Consider the following 25224-nt stretch of genomic DNA (forward strand, 5'->3'; position numbering starts at 1 on the left):
CTGGGCTGCATTTATGAACATGAGTTCATTGATTTTCTTTTAACCCTTTGAAATGTGTAGATGTGGAATTTGAGGTCAAGAGTAGTACCTTCCCTCAGTTCATCACAATAATATTGGCATAGCCGTTTGACTTTTAAAAAATATCAATAAATAAGCTTTAACTAACATTTATTTTCAAGACCTTCTATTAGCAAATTTGGTCTACTACATATAAATGCAGCTAAAAAGTTTATAATTGCAAGATATTAGACCACAAACTGGATAGGAACACAGTGTAATTTGTAAAAGGAAAATGTCCATTATCTAGAATAAAATGTGTAGATGATTCTCACAGAAGTAGAAGAATTGAATGTCCTGAAACTAGCTCTCCGTGTCAATACAATCTCCATTTATAACTAACATTTGGTACAATGTACCTATGTGTTTCATAAGTGAATTGAAGTGGCATTATGTTATTACCTGGCATTGATAGAATTCCTATGTAGCATACAAAACAAATCCTATTGGCAAGAAGTGACAAATTCAAAAATGAAAACAACTAAAATATTTTAAAATAAAAAGTACTATTGAGAGGAAAGATTTTTTTATCATAATTCCTTGTTGTGATAACATTTGCAGATACCAAGTTAGAACCAATTTTGGAGCTTTTCCAGTTTTTCTGAGAGTCATTCTAATACATATAGTACAATAAGGAGGTGAGTTACTTTCACCTTAAGTACACATACTCTTGCCATTTACTCTTTAGAAGAAACAAGAGTGGATTTTATATAATTCTTCAGAAATTAGATCAGCCCAGGGCATGGGTATTATCTTTTATCTGTTTTGTCATTGCAGTCACCACAGGTAGTGAATCAGGGATGGTCCAGCAGGAGGGAACATTAGAGACAGTACTGTAGTTCAATTCTATCATGCACAGATGAAGGAACTGAGATGCAAAGAGATTAAGGTCACCCAGTGAGTTAATGGATAATGAAAATGTTGAGATTTAGAGCAATGGAGAATTATTTAGAATAATTGAAATTTCTAGAACAATTATAAAGATTCGGTGATTGTTTAAAGTACAGTAGAGAAGACTATAGGATGAATGACCCCATAAGTAACTTCTAGTTACAGGGATTACTCAGTAGGAGAAGTTATGTAGTTGTTATCAATTTAAGCAGAGGTTAGAACAGAGCAGGATGAATTTAAATTTGATGGGGGAAAAAGACAAAGAAGAGCATTTGGAAAGTACTGACTACATTTTATGTATGGCAGGAAGAATCTCTTTATTGAAAGAACTGACCGGTTATACAACTGGCTATTTGCTAAGCCAGGACTAGAATCAGCTTAAAAATGTTTGACTTCCTGCTAGCCCTGCGTTAGTGTGTGTGTTGGAGTGGGAGCTATTCCAAATCTATTTGGTCTGGTGCATGCCATATCAGAATCATAACTTTTGTCTCAATTGTAACTTCAGACGTATTTATGTGATAATTTAATGTCTGTTGTATTATATAGCTTGCTAGGCATATAATAACGAAATACCACAGACTAGGTAGCTTAAACAACAATTTATTTTCTCAGTTTTGGTGGCAAGAAGTCCGAGATCAAGGTGTTGTCAGGTTTGGTTTCATTTGAGGCCTCTCTCCTTGGCTTTCAGATGGCCACCTTCTCACTGTGTTTTCAAATGGTCTTTCCTCTCTGTGAGCGCAATCATGGTGTCTGTATATCCAAATTTCCTCTTCTAAGGAAACCAATCAGATTGGATTAGTGTCCCCTAATGGCCTCATTTTAACTCATTTTAAAGGCCCTGTGTCGAAACATGGTAATGTTCTGAGTTACTAGAGATTATTACAGCTTCAGCATATGAATTTGAAGGGAACAAACTCTGCCTATAACATCTGTCTTCCCTTTAGAATGTAAAATTCATGAGGCTAAATACTATGTTAATTTTATTCCTTACTGTATTCCGGAACCTATTGCTGTTCCTGGCATGTTTTAGGTGTTCAGTGTTATTTTTGAATGAATGAATGAATGAATGGAGATGAGGTTGAAACAGAAGTTACAAAAAACATTTGAAGAGATGTTTCTAAGATATCTGGAAATAAAAATGTAGAGAAGGGACTTCCCTGGTGGCTCAGTGGTGAAGAATCCACCTGCCAATGCAGGGGACACAGGTTCGATTCCTGGTCCAGGAAGATCCCACATGCTGCGGAGCACCTAAGCCCGTGCACCACAACTACTGAGCCTGCGCTCTAGAGCCCGTGAGCCACAACTACTGAGCCCATGTGCCACAACTACTGAAGCCCACACGCCTAGAACCCGTGCTCTGCAACAAGAGAGGCCACCACAATGAGAAACTGGCACATCGCAATGAAGAGTAGCCCCTGCTCCCTGCAACTAGAGAAAGCCCGCATGCAGCAACAAAGACCCAACGCAGCCAAAAATTAATTAATTAATTAATTAATTAATTAATTAATTTTTTAAAAATGTTGAGAAGCTTGCTACTTTTGTTTGTTTACAAACTATATATGATGTTATAAGCTATCTAGGATTTTTTTTTCTGAGAGTTAAAAAGGACAGTGTATATGGCAAAGGAATGAACCTTTCCATCAAAAAATGAATGAAGGGTGTAGAAGATCCAAATTCTTTGACAAAAAGGAAGGAAAAATTGTGGTATTGCTCATTGTGAAAAGTAAGCTAAAATCTGGTCTATGAATTGCTGCATTATTTTTTTTAAAAACCCCTGTCACCTATTTACAGATGAGGAATATTCTTCTCTGGGAATAGAATGTATTTGTGTCATTTCTGCTTTTAAACTGTACTGCATGATATTATCATGAGGGTGTTCTAAAGTTGAAAATGGTATTGGGTCATTAACAGCCAAAGCCAAGTATGTACAATCCTTTGGGTGCAAAGGAGAAAGCGTCCCAGAAAAATGCACATGGCTTTCTTGTCAGTAGCTGGACAAAATATCCTTTGGGTGAATTGAAAACATTGTTAAAAATTCTATCACATCAGTAAATTTCTTTCTGTTAGTAATATTTTTTTCTTCTTTGAATAAGTCTGACCCTCTTAAAGACTTAAGTCATGTGCTTTACCTTTCTCTTCCTTCTCGTAGTCCTTTTTTTTCCATCCTTCTTTAATGTGTTTGCTTTCATATTTCACTAAGCTATTCATATTTCACTAAAGTAATCTAGAAAAATAAGGAGAAAATCTATAGGAACAAAAAAGAAGTCTTTCATGGATTACGTGGATTAAACTACTGGATGTAATATACCAAAGGAAAATTACCTGAAACAACTTATGAGGAGCAATGTTTTATTAAAATCACCACTTTATTTCTCTAATTTGTGGATCTTTTGATTTTTCAAAGATTTTGGCAATAATTTCTATGTTACTATAAGAAGTACCTAATTACAAACAAAAAAGACAATTTTTTCTAACATAAAGATATAACTGGAAACCACAATTAAATGAGATTAGAAGTTATATAACCACAGATTCAGAAATCTCAGATTTACAAAAAACAAACAAACAAAAAACACAATGGCATTGCCAGCAATGAGCTGTGAAGCTAAAAGAAACATTTCTAAATTACTATCTTAAAAACATATACATTAATCAACATTGCCAGGGAAAAGACTGAGTTATCTTTCTGATACCCAAGAGAAAATGATATGACAGGACTGTTATCCAAAAAGATGTGATCTAAGTATATATGCAGTCAAAAACATAGGGGGGAAGTATTATAGAAGTATATCAGATACTTTAATTAAAATATTCAGTTATATTTTAGACTTTATAAAATTTGTAGTATCAGACATCTTTTGAAAACGTGTACTTTGCTGGATATTTTCTCACTGTAAATAAACATTTACTTCGGTACCTATTTTATATTGCAATTATTTATTTTTGTTTGTTTTCTTAAAGACAGCCCCTAAAACTGCAAAATCTTCAGGTCCCACAAAGCCAGGAGCCATCCTTGGATTGAATTTACTTTATCTCAAATGCCATTCCATCATATGATTGCTGAAATTTTTTTATGTTTAACTCAAACTTGTCAACCTATCTATGTCTTTTGGTATAGACCAAAGCTCAATCCTCAAAAACCAAAAAGAACAGCCTTAATTTTATTTTCCAAACTAGACCTATCATTCTCCTTATTCTCTGTCTTATTTTTGCTGGACAGTATCCTCAGTTTCCTCAACTACTTTTTATATGGAAATAGTAGATTGGTCTCTCTTTTCTGTCTATGCTTCCTGTTACTCTTAAAGTGTTGCTAAGAGCATAATAAGCAAGATATGGTATGATGAATTATAATAAAGTCATAAAATACTGTTATATTACAATAGTATTTCTGCTATCCCATTCTAGATACTATTCATAACATAAGTGAAAAAAATCAACTTTTGTTGGTAAGAGATATCCTCACATTTAACCTTTCTCCAGGGTTAAATTGACTAAGCAATATCCTTTTTTGAAAATAATCTTATTCTTATTTAATCAGGAATAAATCCACCATTATATACTATTCAATTTTCCATTAAAAAATCTTCTAAAATTCAGATATACTATGCCTGCTAAATTTCTCCGCTCTGCAAAAGATAAAACCCTTTTTAAGAGGAAACTCTTAATTCTATACAGCTTATCTTATTGAAGTCATTTTTATTTTCAATAATCTTTTTTTCGAATGCTCACAAAATACATTTTAATAATACAATACATAACTTTAGGAATGTCATTGTTCACATTTTTTGGCATTTAACAAATTTGCTTTCTCCATCATTTGAATATCAAAAATGACATTGCTGGGATACACTCCTCCATGGATCTCTCCTGTTCCTGCACATATTGCTAAGGCTAGGTATGTAAGAACGTAAAGTCCTAACTGCTTTTACTTAGGTAATTTTTCAGGATTGTGTTTGCAGCATGCAACTCTTAAGGATGAAGTAATGTCTTCTTATGGGACAAAGAGCAGGCTTGCTTGCAGGTGCCATAAAGTATCAAGAGTAGCTTCCTTAGACTCAGTGTTCCTCTCGTGTAGCCTATTTCACTGTATGCACAGGTATCCATGTAGCCCCATCTGCACCACCCCTGTTGGAAATGGGGCTTGGAAAACTGACACTAACTTGCATCTGGATATACCTTTTGCTGTTAGCAATCAAGCCTTTTGTCTCTGAGCTAGGAAACTCATGTCTGGCACCATGTAGGACACTACGGCAGGCTAAATTACAGCTTGTGAGTAGATTAAATCTCAGACTCTTTAAAGTTTGTGACAGATATTTTTCCTCATATTATGTTTTTCTTTATCCGTATTTCACAATTTGTCAAAAAGATTAATAATGGCAATTGGTAGGCTTCTGGTAGAAATGGCCATGTTAGCCAATACTTTCTGTTTTTCTGGGAATCATCCATGTTGAATCATACATATTGAATATATATATTTTGATAACTGTATTTACTTATTGAGTCAAGGGGAAAAACCACCTAAAGTTTGAAAATATATTCTCTTGGCGCCGCCGTGGTGAAAACAGGCACTCTTGTGACTTGCTCATGTAACTTCAGTTAGTGCAGCCCCTATGGAGGGCAATTGGGCAGCGTTTAACAAAATTATAAATGTGCTTATCATACGACCAATTTCACTTTGGGGAATTTATCCTTAATATATATTTGTACATGTGTGAAACAACATATATATATATATATATATATAAGTTTATTTATTACAGTATTACATGGCATAGCAAAAGATCAGAAATAACCTAGATGCCCATCAGTAGAAGACTGTTTAAGTAAATCATGGTGCATCCATGATTTATTTAACCTGTGTTTTAAAAAAGGCAATGTAGTCGAATGATGAAATACAGAACAATTAAAGCTTTAAAGGAATTATGATTACAAATTAAACTATATTAAAATATATAAAAATCAGGAGTTCAAAATGACAAAAAAATACCCCCATCAGTCTCTATTGCAGGATGCTGGAACACTAATTCATTACTTCAAAAAAATGATAAATATCCTGTCTTTCCTGTAGGTATCTTACAGTACCCAAAAAGTTGGTGAATAAAAGTTTGTTATCAAAAGAATTACAGCAAATTAAAGGAAGAGGGATGATAGAATTATAAAAGCATCATTTTGCAATTCCTTATGAAAAAAGAATCTAGGCAACAATCATCAGTGGCTGCTAAAAGCATCAGGGGATCATTGAGGGAGAATTTTATGCTGAATGAACCAGGCTGATAGTGCCTAGACCCACTGATTAATCACTACAATTGAACTATCCCATGATATGTGCATCCTGCTGAGATGCATCAGGAAGAAGATAGACTCACTTATGAAGGATGCTTATAAGTAATTACACCTGAATCTAATAAAGCACCTGGCTCTAATAAGGCCTCTAGTTCTAACTATCCCGTTTTTTCTAAAGATTTTTTCTTGATGTGGAACATATTTAAAGTCTTTATTGAATTTGTTACAATACTGCTTCTCTTTTTATGTTTTGGTTTTTCGGCCACGAGGCATGTGGGATCTTAGCTTCCTGACCAGGGATGGAACCCACATCCCCTGCATTGGAAGGGGAAGTCTTAACCACTGGACCATCAGGGAAGTCCCCTAAACTATAGGAAGTATAATGGGAAGAGGACCATGTTAAATACTAGGAGGATACAGCCAGTTAAATCTGAATGTGGAAACAAGTCTGAATGTAGGAACTTCTACATGACAAATGATCCTTAGATTAAAAAAATAATAATAAAGGCCAGGGGGAAAAAGAGAGAGAGAAATGTTATAGATTAAAAGAGACTTTAAGAGACATGTTAACCAAATGCAATGTATAGATTTGTTTGAGTAGCAATTCAAATAAACCAATTGTAAAAAAATAATTTTGAGTAAAGTTGAGGAGGGACTTGAACATGATCTGAGTTTTAGATTATATAAATGAGTCATTTATTTAGCTGGGTTTGATAGTGGCATTGGGTTTATGCAAATAAATAAATAATATTTTTAGCTATTAGAAATACAGTCAACACTAGAATAATTTGGGGGTTAAGGGTGCTGACCCTTTGTGCAGCTGAAAATCTGTATATAACTTATAGTTGGCCCTCCTTTTACAAGGGTCCTCTGTATCCAAGTTTCCCCATCCCATGGATTCAGCCAACCTCGGATCCTTTAGTACTGTAGTATCTACTATTGAAAAAAAAGATCCATGTATAAGTGGACTCTCACAGTTCAAATCCATATTGTTCAGTAGTCAGCTGTACACATCAAAGTATTCATTGATGAGGTAAAATATCTGAGATTTGTTTTAAAATATCCCAAGAAAAAATAAAAATGGGGAATAGATGAAGCAAGAGTGGCAGAATATTGATAATTATTGCTGAAACTTATACTATTCTTTCTACCTTTATTTGTTTTGAGAGTTTCCATAATAAAAAATGAAAATAGAAAATTATAAAAAATCTCTTTATACATGGATGTGGAAAGATTACCAAAACACAACGAAGTCGGGAGACACCAAGTTGGAAAATAAAGTGTATACTATGCTACTATTTGTATACAAAAAAGGGAAAGAGGAATAAAACTGTAGATTCATATTCGTGTAGTGATACATAGGTAAGCTATGGAAGGTTACATAAGAAGCTAATACTAGAAGTGGTTAGCAACAGAAGAGGGGAAGGTAGGAACTTAAACACAGTATGACTTTTACTTACACCACACAAATATGTAAAAGTAAACAATGAGTTGTTAATATATACAATTGTGAAAACTGAAAACTAAACATAATCATCAACATGAAATTGAAGTAATACATTTAATTATGTACCTTTGTACATTCCAATATCTTAACTATGTTCATGTAATATCTATTCAAATATAAGAAAAATGTATAGAAAAATGGCAACTTGGAGTTATATTCTTCATGTTTTCTCAATCATTTTGGATCCATTTAATCAAGACCAGGGTACTGTACTTAATATCCCTGCTCTCTGAGTTTAGTAGAACTTCCTTTTTACCTAGTTTAGAATTTTATAAAATTCTAAAAGGATTATTTAGTCATCATAGTAACAGTCTTAAAAAATACAAATAAAAATATTTTTAAGAGATAACTTCTCTTTTTTAACCGAAGTTGTTACAACTCTCTCTTACCAGTATTTATTCTTCACTCATTCAGCACAGTTGACTGAGTTTATACTTCAGTGAGTTTCTACTTTATACTATAGTTTGGTAATATAAAAATTAACCAGATTAGATTTTTGCCCTCAATTTAATTTGGGAGACAGATGTGAACAAATTATTATAATACAAGTAGAAATAGAGAAACAAAGTGAGAGTTGAGTAATCTGGCTTCCTTCTCATGGCTATAATAAGATTATACCATAATCTCCACATAATAATCCACACTTAAGGGACTTTGTCTATCTAGATTTGAACTTTCCTGTCATTATCCTGACCTAACTAAGCCATATGTTCATTCTTTAGGTCTCCTCATCTCTGTCTTTCTATGTCCTTGTAAGACTTGCTGGTCAGCTACAATGGTTCTTAAAGCTACAGCTCTCTTCTTTCTTACTGGAATTGTGACTTCTTTTTTGAATGCCTCTCTTTTGATTATTTTTCTTTTAGAGACTCAGACTACGGGATCATATCCAACATTCTTTCAATTTTTGAAATTTAACTTCCCATAATCTGGCCTGTTAGTCTGGATATGCCTAGATTTCCCTCATTATCACAGACTCTTAAACAGCTAACTGTAATTCTCCAATGTCCTATTATTTCCAATTCATCAATTGGCTCTTCTGTGATGGTAAAGTTAAGACAATAGTAGTAAAACTTCTTGTCCCTTGCTCTTCCTTCTCAGGGGAAAAATCGACATTAAGTCATCAATTAAAGTGAAAAAATTTATCTGCTACCCTGCTTTTGCACTGAATCATCCAGAAACTGTCTACCCAGCTAAAATGTCCACCATTAATTACTATATCTTATCTCTGATTCAGTTTGGTCATCTCTAATATGACCTTGCCAGTTATTTTCTCTTTGCCTTTATTTTCACCAGAGTTTTTCAGTATATTTCTGCTCTCAAGTACATGGATTTTCATGCAAATGTATGACATGAAATGCTACTCATTGTTCTCTTCTAAGCTTCCCCCCTGAATACATTATACCAACACTTCCAAGATTTTGAAGTATGGTTTTCAACATAAAACATATCATAAGGAAGAAAGCAGTTCTAGAGTAAGGAATAATGACCCTCAATTCGATCCTCTTCCCTATCTACTGGGCAGACCTCAGTGAGAATGAGAATCAGCAGGGGACCTTGGTAAAATGCAGATTTCAATTCAGTAGGTCTGGGAGGGGCTGAAATTCTGCATCTCTAACAAGCTCCAGGGTGATAATACTTTTGGTTCGTGGATCTCTCTTTGTGTAGCAAAGCTCCCCCTCATTAAAAGCATATACTAATACAAGGAGCCCTAAATTAACATAAAGACTATTCATGTGAAAATATAGATGAATATACTAACTATAACATTATTTTTATATTTGTTAAAGACAAATTTGTCTGCCATCTTAGTACACACTTTTAATGTGAAACTATTATTATTTAGTCAATAGATCAAAAAGTCACTTATAGCCAGAAACCCCAGAAATAATACCTAGATATCTTAAGTATTTCATTGTAGCTTTAAACTTATGAACACACATTCAGACACAATCTTTCCACATAGTTCCAAAGTTTTTCTTTTAAGTACATTAGTTAATTGGAGTCTTCCTTCCTCATTCTTACTCTACTACAGCCCAAGGTATAAATTAAATATGTAGTATCAGTTTCCTTAAAGGGGTGTAAGAACACTCCTAAAATAAATTGAATGCAAATCGGTCCAGACATTCAACATTTAAGCACTTTTATCATTACCTTACAACTAATCCAGTAGTAACAATTTTTAGTAATTATCTGTTGAGATTTACATAGAAACAGTAAGTCTCTTTCACCTTCTTTTATTTATTGCTTTACCATTTCTTATCCACTGCTAGTCCAGTCACACTTCCCATTTCAGGGAAGAAGCAGATGGATCCATATTACAAAAAAAAAAAAGGAACAGTCAAAGATCGCCAGACTTCTGAGGAAACCCTATAAAATAAAATAAACAAAAGAATATTTAAACAGAGAAGAAACAGATTTTTCAGGAAATATGAAAATAGTAAGCTAGATAGGTAGATATAAAAAGATCTAGATACATCACCAGAGAAAATCAAGAATATATTGTTTCTAAAAAACAAGTATATAATTCTAAAAAAGGGAAGATTACAGGAAAAAAGCTCTTTGAAATTTAAAATATGATTGTATGGTTTAAAAATCTGTAAAAGGACTGGAGGATAAAATTTGATGAAATTTTTTAAAGCAAAGAGCAAAAATACAAAGAGGTAAAAAAATATAAAAGGAAAGATGAAACACAGAACAATTCAATAAAATATCAGACCTATAGAAAGATGGTCAAAAGCCAAATAGTGAAACAAAAGAAAGAACATTGTAGAAGTTAACTTCCCAGGGCCAAAGAGAGGAAATATCTTCAGAATAAAAGGACCCATGAAATGTTGAGCAGAATGAATGATGTAATAATAACAGTAGTAACTAGTTTTCTTTCGCTTTCTATTATGTGTCATTTTCTGAGCCAAGTATTCATTCGTCTTTTACAGTTTAGAAAACTGAGGCTTATAGAAGTTAAATCATTTGCTCAGTGTTACATGATTAGTGCCTAATGGATTCAGATGTCTGTCTAAACCTCATGCTCTTCAACACCGCAGAAATAGGTCATATTTTACTGCCTCCTAATCTTACCTACTTGGGTAGATTGTCCAATCAACTGTAATTTTGCACATTCACTAGTCTCAGCTGAAGACTAAAACATTCATGTTGGTTTAAGCACATCACTGTTTTCGTTTTCTGTGAAAATGAGTTCTTTCACAGGACCCTCTTTAGTCCACACACAAGTTGGTCATAAACAGTTCACCAGATATCACCACATAAACTAAATTCAATATAGACTCAAAGTTTGAATACTTTTATCTTTTCGTTTTGATTGATACCTATGACAATTATGGAATTTATTAGATATAGTGTTAAAATCTTTGCAGAAATTGTTAAAGTCCATAGTATTGCTAGTCAGTTAATATAAATCAGTAAAGAATGCCATTTCCCCTACTTTGACACCTTGACTCTAATAACTAGGAGAGAGTTATCCCCCACTGATGTTGGTGATCCCAGCTCTGTGACTGCTCCCCCCACCTTGCAGACCTGCAGAAGAGATTCAACACAGAACTCCTTGGAGATGCTGGTGCCTCTCTCCTCAGTGCATTCCCAATGATCATGGTGAATGCCATGTCCTCTGGGCCTTCCTGTGGAACATAATCCCCTGTTGGGTCTTCTGACCTCATGTATTTATTCTAACAATCCCCTCACCTCTTTGCTTATTCCTCTACCGTCTTCCAGTGCAACTCAGGCATTTCCACTTTGCTCAGCCTGGGGCATAGCTTCTTCCGGCCTGTAAGAGCTACTCTAGCAGCAAGTTTGCCTCATCACCTACAGTAATGGCAGGGTGTTAAATCCTGTGTCCCCCCCCGCCCCCCATAATTGCCCCCAAGTGAGTGAATTCTTGATTGCCTCACCTTACATCTCATCCCATTGATTAGACACATCCAAGATTCAATCTCAGATTTACTCTCCTTGCTCCTTTCAGTGCTTGCTTACTAATGCTCACATCTCCTTCAGTGGGTTCTGTTTCCTCTCTTAAGCACACCCTCACGTGGATGATGTTGGGATTTAACTCTAGTTATCAGCCTGGCAACCAGGGGAGGAAATTGGCACAGCTCCTCAAGGACACACCTGTTGCCATGAGGGGGAGAAACCTCTACAGCATCTTCTAGCACAGCAGATGTCCTACGTCTTACTAAGAAGGAGAGAGTCTGCTCTGCAAGTTCTGATGGTTCAGGGGGTTCTGCAGTGCCAGCACCCTCAAAGGCATCCATCCAGATGTCCCCATCCCATAATTTAGAGTCCCATGTTTTCCCAGCCAGAGCCTTGAACTCAGCAAAAAGAACCTGGTTTTCTGAACATTTGGACATTTCTGGAGCTCTTTGAATATAAATATCAAGTCATGAGTTACTGCCTCAGCTCGGTCCACAATTCCACTGCAGGAGACAGAACACTTTGTGTAAGCTACCAAAGAGAACCTCTGGCACTCACACTTAGCCTTTTACGGCTTGCTAACATCCCTCAGTTTCTCATTACCCCCCTGGCAAGAAGGCGATTCAGCGTAGCAATAACCAGCCAGCTCTGAGGTCCTTGTAGGAACAATTGCCCCCATATTTCTAAAACGCCTGAATTTTTTTTTAACTAATGAGAAAAGTACTTTATTTCTTTTTAACATCTTTGTTGGAGTATAATTGCTTTACTGTGGTGTGTTAGTTTCTGCTTTATAACAAAGTGAATCAGCTATACATATACATATATCCCCATATCTCCTCCCTCTTGCGTCTCCCTCCCTCCCACCCTCCCTATCCCACCCCTCTAGGTGGTCACAAAGCACCGAGCTGATCTCTCTGTACTATGCGGCTGCTTCCCACTAGCTATCTATTTTACATTTCGTAGTGTATATATGTCCATGCCACTCTCTCACTTCGTCCTATTTTTTTAATTGAAGTATAGTTGATTTTTAATACTATATTGGTTTCAGGTGTACAACATAGTGATTCAATGTTTTTATACGTTATACTCCATTTAAAGTTATTATAAGATATTGGCTATGTTTCCTGTGCTGTACACTATATCCTTGTAGCTTATTTATTTTATACATAGTATTGTAATCTGTGCCTCTTAATCCTTTGCCCCTATCTTGCCTCTCCCTCCTCCCCTCAACTCACTGGCAACCACTAGTTTGTTCTCTGTATCTCTGAGTCTGTTTCTGTTTTGTTATATTCATTCGTTTGTTTTTTTTAAATCCACATATAAGGGATAACATACAGTATATGTCTTTCTCTGAGTTATTTCACTAAGCATAATACTCTCTTGGTCCACCCATGTTGTTGCAAATGGCAGAATTTCATTCTTTTTTATGGCTGAGTAATATTCTATTGTATATATATATACCACATCTTTATTCATTCATTTGCTGATGCACACTTAGTTTTCTTCCATATCATGGCTATCGTAAATAGTACTGCTATGAACATTGAGGTGCATGTATCTTTTTGAATGAGTGTTTCCGTTTCTTTGGATATATACCCAGAAGTGGGATTGCTGAATCATATGGTAGTCCTATTTTTAGTTTTTTGAGGAACCTCCATACTGTTTTCCACAGTGACTGCGCCAATTTACATTCTCGCCAGCAGTGTACTAGGGTTTCCTTTCCTCCACATCCTCGCCAAAGTGTATTTGTAGAGTTTTTGATGATAGCCATTCTGAGAGGTGTGAGGTGATATCTCCTTGTGGTTTGGATTTACATTTCTCTAATAATTAGCAATGTTTAGCATCTTTTCATGTGCCTTTTGGCCATCTGTATGTCCTTTTTGGGAAAATGTCTGTTAAGGTCTTACGCCCATTTTTTAATCGGGCTTGTTTTTTTCATATTGAGTTGTATGAACTGTTTATGTATTTTGGATATTAACCCCTTATCGGTCATATCATTTGAAATATAAAATGTCTCAATCTTTGCATCTGCATGGGGCTTCCCCTGTACCAGGACATTTTCCCAGGTTACCTTCAGTGAAATCTTCAGCAGTTAGGCCACCACCTTTGCCAGGGGCTATCTTTACCCAAATACCACTCAGGATAGTATACTCTTCGCTCACCAGGCAACAAGTGAACCAGTCCCCAAACCACATGTTCATTGGACCACTCTTGATACCACCTGTGTTAATTCAGGTTTCCCAAGGAGCAGTCTCCAAAACAAGATTAGTCATGAAAGAGAGATTGGGTGGGGGGAGGCGGGCAAATATGAAAGATAAAAAGGAAAAAGAAGAAATGTAGAGAGAAACCATTCAGTCCATGATAAGAGGTCTGACCTGAAAAAAAAAAAAAAAGAAAAAGAAGAGGTGGGAGAGAGGAAGGAAGACTTGGAAGGAAGATTCTCAGACTTCTAAGAAAGCTTCATCAGGCAAAGAGGAATGGAACCAAAGACATCCATTAGAAAAGTCCCCCATCCCACAGGAATGGCCTGCACAAGTACCCCACAGCTCTCAGTTTTTGGCCCAAAACAGGCCAAAAGAAGCATAGCCTCTACATGAATGGAGTAGTGAGTCCAGCTGGGGCTGTCAGTCAACTGTGCTCCCTGCAGCAGGAGACCTGAGCAGTGCATTTTCTTGGCCAGAGACCTGAAGTACCATTTCCCCACCACTTCCTGACATTTACTGTTAATTCAAATTTAGCTTGCGTTTATTTCCACTGGGAAAACTTCCCTCTCCTCTTCCCTTCTCTTTCTTTTGCATAAAATGCAAAACTTTAATCCATTCCCCAGGATCCCAGTGTACACCAAATGTCTGCTTGCTTTGATCTTTGATGTGAGCACCTGGAAGGCAGGGGTTTTTTTCTTTTTTAATTTCTGAGTTTTCACTGCCTCACACAATTCTTAGGATGTGGCAAATGGTGAACAAGTGTTTGCTGAGTGAACAAATGCATGCACAAGAGACCGAAGGAGGTCTACTCAGGTTAGATGTTCAAAAACTGGTATACAACAGCGATGAAAGAGTCTGTAATACCTCTCTGTAAATAGTGAAATATTTTCAACTTCCTGGCCTGGTTTGGAGACTTAACACTTTGAAGTGATTTAAGAAGTAAATGACTCAAGGTGCCATTCAGTCGCTGCTGTTATCAAAATCTGAGTGTCAATCCTATTTGAAAAAAAGAGTTGTGCTTTAAACTAATAGCAAGATGTGCATTCTGATTACAAGAAATAGTGACCCTGATAATAATACCATGAAAGAGAAAGGTTAGCAGGTGAAATAAGTCACCACAAAGAGGGTAAGGAAATGGATAATGTTACTAAAAAGGATGAGAATTTAGGAGAAATGTAAATATAGAGCGACTTGACCTCATTGCTACAAATCTAATCTCTGGGGCCGTGTAGTTGTCAAGAGTTTTGTCTTCATTAAAGAAAAAATTCAAAGTGAAAAAGAATAAGGAATAAAGAAACAAATGTCAAACATGCCCCATTAGCCAGCTAGAGTTAAGACCTAGGGTCTTGAATTTAAACTCAGATTTGCAGTGTTTGTATTCATTTTTTTACTGAGAAGTGGCAATATGGTCAGAAGATTTCCCATTGATTAAAGCAAATTTAATTTTAAAATGATTTCCATAACTTTGACTTTTTATTAAGATGTTTGGCCAAAATATCAGGAAATGAATTATATACTTCAGGGATTATGAATTCCTAAAGTTATTACACTTTCTCCATGTGAAAAAAATATCACATTTTTTAATACATTAAGACTTAGGTACATTTTATAGCAGTTGTTTGTATTGCCACTCTAAGTGCTTCTGTTTGTAGCAAGATTACTTTTGTAAAGCTTGTATTTTTATTTTCTAGTTTTCAATAAACTTACGGTGTGGCTCACAAATGCATTATTAGCTTTTAGGGGATAGATGTTAATGTCACTCATTCTTTCAGGCGTAAGGAAGACCATAATTAAAAAAAAAAAAAGTCCACTAATTAACTTGTTTCCATCTATATCAAAGCATTTGCTTCAACTTTCATGGAGAGTGTATACAGCCAAAATTGAATGTAAAGGGTCACACCCAGGATGAAGGAACTTGTAGGTGATCCTAAAAATTAATTAATACTAAAAATCTTCACTTTTATCTTATCTATCTGGATATTTCAGGTTAAAGTTTATTAACAGATTTTTTGGTGACTTAAATAGTTGCTAAAAAAGTGTGCATATTATTAAACATAATATTCAAATAATAATGAAACATAAATAATAACCAATTCTGATTTTAAAAATATATTCTAAATCTATATCCTCCTACCATCAACAAAGACCACAGATCATCATTTAAACATTTAAGAATGAATTTATGTGTGTCTATACTGTATATGTATGTGTGTAGAGCATATTATATATACTATTATGTGTACAACATATTATATGTAATACATAACACCATGCATTATGTAAATTGTGTGTATGTGTTCTAACTGGAAATTTCTTTTTTATTATGATTTCTCGAGAGTAGGAATCAAGTCTACTCTAAAATATATAGCTACAAGTGTCTCATACTGGACAACACAAATTGTTAATTCATTGGCTGATGCTTTTTTTTTAAATTTTTTTGTAGTATAGTTGAATTACAATGTTATGTTAGTTTCAGGTATACAGCAAAGTGAATCAGTTATACATATACATGTATCCACTCTTTTTTAGATTGTTTTCCCATATAGGCCATTACAGAGTATTGAATAGAGTTCCCTTATTAGTTATGTATTTTATATACTGTAGTGTATATATGTCAGTCCCAATCTCCCAATTTATCCCTCCCTCCCTTACCCCCCTGGTAACCATAAGTTTGTTTTCTACATCTGTAACTCTATTTCTGTTTTGTAGATAAGTTCATTTGTACCCTTTTTTTTAGATTCCACACATAAGCGATATCATATATTTGTCTTTCCTCTGTCTGACTTAACTTCACTCAGTATGACAACCTCTAGGTCCATCCATGTTACTGCAGATGGCATTATTTCACTCTTTTTTATGGCTGAGTAATATTCCATTGTATATATGTACCATATCTTCTTTATCCATTCCTCTCTTGATGGACATTTAGGTTGCTTCCATGTCCTGGCTATTGTAAATAGTGCTGCAATGAACACTGGGGTGCATGTATCTTTTTGAATTATGGTTTTCTCCAGATATATGCCCAGGAGTGGGATTGCTGGATCATATGGTAGCTCTATTTTTAGTTTTTTAAGGAACCTCCATACTGTGGATGTACCAATTTGCATTTCCACCAACTATGTAGGAGAATTTCCTTTTCTCCACACTCTCTCCAGCATATATTATTTGTAGATTTTTTGATGATGGCCATTGACCAGTGTGAGGTGATACCTCATCGTAGTTTTGATTTGCATTTCTCTGATAATTAGTGATGCTGAGCATCTTTTCATGTGCTTGTTAGCCAGGCTGATGCTTTTTTAAATCTCTTTCTAACTGCCTCAAGTGGTGGAATTTTTTTTTCTATAACAGATAGGTTCCTTTCCTGTTTCATAATTATTTGTTTTATCACTGTCTGGTATATTTAATATGATAACCTTCCTCAAAGGACTAAGTAACATTTACTATTTTTATTCCTGAACTTACTTTTACTAAAATCTTACTTATTTCAAAATATAATTTGTTTATTAATTGTCAATTAGAAACAACCTGTTATTCTAGTGGTCTTCCAAATCTATTTCCTGGATTCTTCAGTTGACAGCAGTGGTCCAAGTGAATGGGCCTCCAGGTCACCTTCTAATTCTTCCAGAGCCCTGGTTCTCACCCCTGCCTGTGTGTTAGAATCACTTGGGAGGATTATTATTTTTAATTATCTGTGATGAGGTCTAATCTGCATGCTTTTAAAACTTCCTAAGTGATTCTTATATATAATCATTTTGGCACCTATCATTCTAGAGAAGCCATGGTTTCAGATGTGTTTTAGTGTGATTACGTATAAGATTTTGTTTGAATAAATGGTCTCATTGTATAAAAGTTGAATGCTATGCTTTATTGCTCCATTTAAAATGTAGTTCCTTTGTCAATAACTTTCATAATTTTTGTAGGAAAATGTTTTATGATGATATAACTATTTGCTTATTATATTCTGATATCTCTGCTTCCCAGTGATATTATTTTGATTATATTGCTGCACTTGAAATTTTTATTATTAGTAATAAATTTTTAGTAATAACTTTATTAGTAATTAAAATTATTAGTAATAACTTTATTAAAGCTTTTACTTTTGGAATACCACTTTCAGGCTCCATTTCCTCCTTTTTATGGGTGGTTTCTAAAGTTCGTTGGAAGTTTTTCTTTTAAAAAATTGCCATTATAAGAATGAGTTAGTTAATTATGTGACTAAATCTGTAAAACTAGTGTCAAGTTTCTTAGTTATTTTTAGATTTATTTTCTAAAATAATATTTTTAATATTTTCATCATATTAATACCTTTACATTTTGAAAGTTATCATCCCTACAAAAGTAAAGATCCAAAATATAGGATTAAAAATAAAATATTATTAACTTATTACTAAGTTAACATGTGTATGCATATGGCTGATTCACTTTGTTGTGCAACAGAAACTAACACGGTATTGTGAAGCAATTATACTCCAATAAAGTTCTATTTTAAAAAGTTATTAAGCTCACAATTCTGTGGATCAAAATTTTTATCTGAGCTAGTTGTAGGGCTCTTCTGATGTCTAAGCTCAGCTGGACTTATTCATGCATCTGCAGTACTGAAGGTAAACTAGTTATGGTAGAATCAGTAACCTATTTAAGCTTCATATACTTTCTATTTTAATGTCATTTTCATTGTACCTCAGTATTGTGTAAAATCTTTGAAAATTCTTTCCTTTTTCAACCATGAGAAGGACAACAAATAGAAAAGCTCTGTGTCCATGCTTGAATAAGAATTTAAAAAAAAAAAAGGCAGTGTGCTTCTGGGGGCTAAATGAGGGTAGAGAAAACATAATTCAAGAGCAACAGATGTGGAGTAACTCAGTCCAGCTGCTCCCTTCCACCTACCAATTATCCTTCTAGGGGTAAAACATTGAGGCTTTATGTGTTTATTTTAATGAAAGAGGCGATTCCATACAAGAAGGTGTTTTTTATTGAGAATATTGTGTGGATCACTTTATATAAAAAATTATAATCTACAAATTCTATGCTATGGAATAAATATAAGAAAGTTTATGTTTCATTCGATGAAGTTTATCAGAAATATAAGCCTTTCTCATTGATGGCTATAAAGCATATCCCTTGTCTTAGTTCAGGCTGCTATAAAAACATACCACAAACTGAGTGCGTTATAAACAGAAATTTTTTTCACACATTTCTGGAGGCTAGAAGTCTGAGATCAGGTGCCAGCACGGCTGAGTTCTGATGAAAGCCCTCTTCCGGTTTCAAATTGCTAACTTCTTGTATTCTCACATGGTGAAGAGAGGGCAAGAAATCTCTGTAGGGTCCCTTTTATAAGGGCATTAATCCCATTCAGTAAGGCTCAACTCTCATGACCTACCTCCTCCCAAAGGCCCTACCTCTTAATACTGTTACACTGGCGGTTAGGATTTCAACATTTGAATTTTGGGAGGGACACAAATATTCAGTCCATTGCACCCCTCCTGGCTAAAAATATGAAATGATGATGCAGCCTCATCTCTGAATATACTTATTTTACCTAATATTAAGAAACCCAGGAAAATGAATAGATTTACAATACTAACCTAATATATTAAAGAAAATATATTGGGAGAAGGAACGATTTTAATAAATTTTTTTTAAAAAGTGGTTGATTGATATAATAAAATTACAACCTAATCTCAGACTAGATTGCTGTCATCTTCTTCTGAATCTTTATTTATGTATTTTTAGGGGGATAGAATAAAGTTTTATCTGCTACCTTGGACTATAGAGTTTAATTTTATATGAAATGCATTAACACATTAAGCATTTGCCATTTTAATTAAGACCTAATTTCATAATTGTGTGGTATACCACACACTTTTCTTCAGAAATATACCAGGTTCAGTAAATACCTTCTATTTCATCTTAATTTATTTCCTTCCTCACTAATTTTCATTTTGAAAAGTTAAGGTGTTCCTTAAGTATATAATAAAAATGAAACCAGTTCTCCTTAGAGAGAGTACAAACCCTGCCTGTATTAGAAATATTTTAATATGAAAAGTAAGCAACAGCCAGGGTGGCATTTACTGCGGAAATTGGGTACTTGCAGTTTGTTCCTGGCATGGGCTTCTAAGTCACTGGGGGAAAATAAGACAGGGCATTCCTCTCATTTCCTGCTAGAAGCCTGAAGTTATAACATCAGTATTAGAACATAAATGTGAAATTACTTTTTTTACAGATATAAATCTGATTGATTTAAGTGGTTACTTGTTCATGTCTGCATGTTATCTCTTTCTATATTGAGAGTCTCAACACGTATCTCTAGTTATTGGAAGTCCCTTTGTTCAAATTGATAGCAAAAAAAGTTTCCTCCTAAATAAATATTCGAAATTCCCAGTTTAGGTAAGCTCTGTTTTCTCACTTTCCTAAGGCCTTCTCCGGGACATATTACGACAGACTCATGAGCTCAGTTTGCACTACTAATCACTCTGCTCATAATCACATGATCCCTTTGTGAGTGTGGACAGATTGCTTAACAGTGCTGAGTGTTAGTTTCTTCAGCTGTAAAACAGGAACAAGGCTAACCGTCATATATATATTGTATTTGCTGTTTAAAATAGCAAGATAATGCAGGTGTAATGGGCTGGTTTTGGCTGACTGAGTTGGATACACACGTTAATGCAGGCAGCTCCTCTGTATCCTCCTTTCCTCCATATCTGTTTTCATTCTCTTATAAGAGAGGAGCTTTGGTTGCAAAATCAATGCAGTGGAATGGCGGAATGGGCTGAGAGTTCCTGGTGGCAATCAGACCTGGGTAAACAAATGAAATGGGACATGCATGACACCCATCAAGCTCCTTGAACTGGATTTGAGCTCCTATGATTAGAGTAGGGACAGACAAAAACTGATGCAATTTCTTGGAAACTTGTTTGATCTTGGGCATGTTCACCTCTCTAAGTCTGCATACCCATCTGAGAAATGGTGATGATAATAATACTATTTCGTAGAGGTGTTGGGTATATTATATAGGGAACTGTGGATAAAAAGTAAAGTGCTTGGCCAATGATTAATAAATATCTACTCTTATTTTTTATCATCTATGAGACTCTTTATGTAAGCTGACCTGTTTCAGAACCCAGATGACAAGCCTGGGAAAGAATTGGGTAGGAAGCTCCTTTTCCACCCATGCTCTTACAACCCAAACCAAGTAGTCCCAAGCTATGGGGAAACAGGGAGACCACACTCCTAATGTAGATTGGCATTTTCACGATGGGAAATGACACTATGAGATTTTACCAAGTGGATTTGTGAGCAGATTTTACCAAGTGGAGCCAGAGCAGGAGTAGAATAGCATGGTAGCTTCTGGATGAGGACCTTCTTTGGTAAGCACGGAATGCTGAGGTCTGGGACACCCGGATTACACATGTAAACGCCTTAACACAGTGCTGTAAGCATTCAAAAAACGACTGCTGTAATTATTATCATTGGGTCCATTTTCCACTAATTGCAAGAACCAGATAGCTGAAAAAGAAAATGAACTCCTGAAACAGCTTCAGTCAACTACAATAGCAGTTTTCTTGGCATGTCGACAATTTACAGTCACTTGGGTTTAAAATAATAACAGTGTTGTAGTTCTGCCTAGTTAATGAAAATAGAGACAACCATAAATCCTGGGGGATTTTCTGCTTGGTAAGAAGTAAAGAAAGATAAGCCAAAACATATTAGAAATACAGGTTACCTTTATCACTTTGCTCAATACTTAATATCTCAACATCTTGAAGGATGTGTAGGATTTCAATAGGCAGAGAGGCATACACATTCTAGAAGGAAGTAAAAACATGAGAAAACCAATAAAGGAGGAAAAACGAGAAAGAATTTATGGGAAATGTGAGTAGTCCAGTTTGTCTGGGGGCAAGGCTTTCCTTTGTGCATGATTGAGTTATTTATTGCTGCATAATGAAACACCCCAAAACAGTGTCTTAAAACAGTGATTTTTTATTTCTTGTGATTCTGGGGTTGACTGGTCAGATCTTTTGATCCACACGGCTTTGACTGGGGTTGTTCAAGAAGCTTCATTCAGTGGGGAGTCCGGCCTGAATGCCTCAGTTCTCCCTGACATGTCCTTTTCTCTCAGTTCATGAAGTCTCATCCACCAGCACCTCTCCATGTGACCTCTCTCCAGCAAAACAGCCTGGACTACTTTATAGCATGGCTGCTGTAAATGTTCCATGAAAGAACATTTCAAGAGGATAATTCCCAGTGTGAAAACATATATATATGCCTCTGTTGAATCATGGTTGCTAATACCCCACTGACCAAAGCAAGTCATGTGAATAAGCCTCTGGAGTCAATGTGAGAGATACAGAAAAGTGAATACTGAGAGTTGTGACTTGTGGGTATATTGAGAATGGGGGAAGCTGGCAGTTCTAATGGAAAGGATTCAGAGATGGAGCCAACTAGAGTCATTTATCTCATCACCACAGAACATTATGGTGGACACAGCCTATGTGTCTCCTTTACTTTACTTTCAACCATATATCCCAGGAAAAAAGGATAGAAAAGATATTTGGGGACAAAAAGAAACAAAAAAAAATCTATCATAAAAATGAAAAATAATTGTAAATTTAAAATTTGGTAGATATCACTAGAAGATTTAGGTATAAGTAGGATTAGATTGACCTGTTGAGAAAACTGCTCAAAAAAAGCTTGGAAAATAGCTCTGCAAAGGAAACGATTATTCCAGAAAAAACTAGAATCCAAGAGAGAACAAGTAGAATTAGCAGAATTAACTTTGGGGGAAATTTTCAGGGAAATATCTCCCTTCCCACCTGCACAAAATCCATATATAACAAGCAGTAGGCAGCAGTGGAAGTCTGATAAAAGAGAGCTACCTACTTAGACAGGGCTCCTGGTATGTGGCAGACTGTTATACTGGAGACATCCCCAGGATACACACCTTGTGTCCTCCCCTCCAATACTGAATCTGGTCATGAGACAGCAAGAATAATACTAACAGAGGCTTTACAATAGCTTACCCAATGAAGTGTATCCACGTGGGAAGCTTTTATTAGCATCCTGCTGCCTTCTAAGGAGCTCTGGCTATAAGTTTCTAATGATAAGAGAACACCACATGGAAAGAAGTCTTGAAGAACTCATGGACACCTTCGACATGTCCATCTCAGCTGAGCTGCCATGAGTGGTCACAGTTGATATCACATGATGTTGAGACAACCGGATCTTACCAAATTTGCCCAAACTGCCGAATTTTGAGTTAAATAGATGCCTGTTTTATAAACCACTAAATTTTCAGATGACATGTTATACAGCGATAGGAAAGTGAGAAAAATAGATGACTAGAGGAAAAAAAAGACCAGAAATGTATGTAATTCCATATGTATGGAACATTCATGATCGGGGGAAGGCATATAAAGGAAAAAAGAAAGAAGGGCAACCATATCCATCCGGGGAAAAACACTAAAACCCCCACAACCCCTCCTTAGTATGGCAATTTAGCGGGAGTGGTATTTTCTTGCCTCTCTATTCCACAACTAAAGCAAATTCTCCTATAAATATGTCCTCCTCACCGACAACTAAACCTAAAAAAAGGGGAAGTATTGTTCCCTAAGTTTTCTTCTTTACATTTTATCTTTTAGCTCCTATACTTATGTTTATGATTCATTTTGAGATACTTTTGATATATATAGTATAAAGTAGGCATTGAGGTTTAATCTTTTGCATATAAATAGCCAATTGATCCAGCACAACTTACTGGAATTTCCTAACTAATTTCCTTGGAACTTTTCAGAAATCTTTGGTAATACACATGTGGGTCTAATATGGAATCAGTTCTGTTTCATTAACCTATATGTTTATCTTCATGCTAATATAATACTATCTTAATTACTGTAGAGTAATAGTACAGTTGACCCTTGAAAAATATGGGCTTGAACTGCGTGGGTCCATTTATTTGTGGATTCTGTTCAATAGTAAATACTATAGTACTACATGACCCTAGGTTGTTTGAATGCATGTTGCAGAATCGTGAATATGGAAGAAACTGGGATGTGGAGGTCAGACAATAAACTATATTAGAATTTTCAACTGCAGGGGAGGGTCAGCGCTCCTAACCCCCTCGCTGTTCAAGGGTTAATTGTAATTCTTGAAATCAGATAAAGTACATGTTTTTTCAAAATTTTTTTTCTTTTTCAAATTTACCTTGATTATATAGAGTCTTCCATTTTCATATAAATTTTAGAATTAGCTTATCAATTTCTACAGAAAACTTGAAAGGATTTTGATTGGGTTGCATCGAATTTTTAGATCACTTTGAGGAGAATTCACATATGAACTGTATTAAGCCTTCTGATCTATGTTCATGCATTCTCTCTATTGAGGTGTTTAATTTATCACAGTAATGTTTTGCAGTTTTAAGCATACAGTATTAAATGTACATTAAATTTAAATGTATCCCCAATTATTTCATGTTTTATATAATTTAAAATGGAATTATTTTCTGTAAAGTTCCAATTGTTTGTTGCTGGTATATAGAAATATAATTGACTTTTGTATACTGATCTTATATCTTATGATAATAAAAAACTCATAAATTAGTTTTATAGCTAATTAGTATATTACTTAAGATTTTCTTCATGGAAAATCAGGTTGTCTGTGAATAAACACAATTTTATTGTTTTTTTCTCAATCTGAATTTGTTTCATTTCTTTGTTTTGCTTTATTGATCAAGTTTGGACCTCCAGTAAAATGTTGAAAAGAAGTGGTGGGACCGGAAAACTTTGCCTTTTTTCTGATCTTAGGGGGAAAGCATTTGGTCTTTGAAGTACGCTGTTGCAGTAGATTTTTTGTAGATGCCATTTTCCCAAGTTTGTTCTGTATTATGGATTGAATTGTGCCTCTCCCCACCCAAGATATGTTTAAATTGTAACCCCCACTACCTGTTGATATGACCTTATTTGAAAGTAAGGTCTTTATAGTTATAATTAAGATAAAGTAATACTAGGTTAGGGTGGTCCTCATAAGAAGATAAGAAAGACAGAAATAGACACAGGGAAGGCCATTAAAGATGGAGGCAGAGATCAGAGTAATCAATTAGCCAAGGAATACAAAGCATTGCTGGCAACCACCAAAAGCTAAGAGGCAAGGAAGAGTTTCCCTTAGAGGCTCCAGAGAAAGTATTTCCCTGCCAACAACTTTATTTTGGATTTCTAGCCTCCAGAACTGTGTAATAATAAATGTTTGTTGTTTTAAGCCATCCAAATTTGTGGTGATTTGTAATAGCAGCCCTAAGAAACTAATATGCTCAGTTTTTATAAGTTTGTATTGAATATGTTCAGATGAGTTTTCTGCATCTATTGAGAGGAT

This window comes from Balaenoptera physalus (assembly GCF_965194825.1).
Source record: "Balaenoptera physalus genome assembly, chromosome: 6".
In the NCBI taxonomy this organism is placed as follows: domain Eukaryota; kingdom Metazoa; phylum Chordata; class Mammalia; order Artiodactyla; family Balaenopteridae; genus Balaenoptera; species Balaenoptera physalus.